The sequence below is a fragment of the Brachyhypopomus gauderio genome, chromosome 5 (genome assembly GCF_052324685.1).
Source record: "Brachyhypopomus gauderio isolate BG-103 chromosome 5, BGAUD_0.2, whole genome shotgun sequence".
In the NCBI taxonomy this organism is placed as follows: domain Eukaryota; kingdom Metazoa; phylum Chordata; class Actinopteri; order Gymnotiformes; family Hypopomidae; genus Brachyhypopomus; species Brachyhypopomus gauderio.
Window position 1 is genome coordinate 29,435,457 of NC_135215.1, and position 485 is coordinate 29,435,941.

Sequence of the window (485 nt, forward strand, 5' to 3'; positions counted from 1 at the left end):
CGCAGTGCTGCTGTAGCTGCTTGAGGGAGCTCTCCTTCACCACGCCAGAGTCTCTAACCCTTCTGTGGAGAGGCCAGAGTAATTGCACAATTACAGTTTGCTGCTTTCCTCGTTATAAGCACAGCAGGTGCTGTTGCTGTCTGCTAAAATGAAAAGAAACGATTGAGCTAGTTATGGTTGAACTTGCACCTCAGATAATATCCAGTATATAGTATATGCAACTTCTAATATTGCCTTAGGTAGCTATACGTTCCAGAAAAATGGGCTAATTGTTCTTTACAGCCCCTGGACTGCAGTCTATGCAAAGGGAAATGGAGAGACAGTGCTCCTTTCAACACAAGTAACTGATGTTGGGCAGAGATTACCCCTTCTTTACCTTTGCAGACTAATGCACCGTGTATGACTACCGTGTTGGACTCTCTTCCAACATTTGGTACTCTTAATTTGGTTTTTCGTATTTTAAGCAGACCTTAAATCATTTAAAA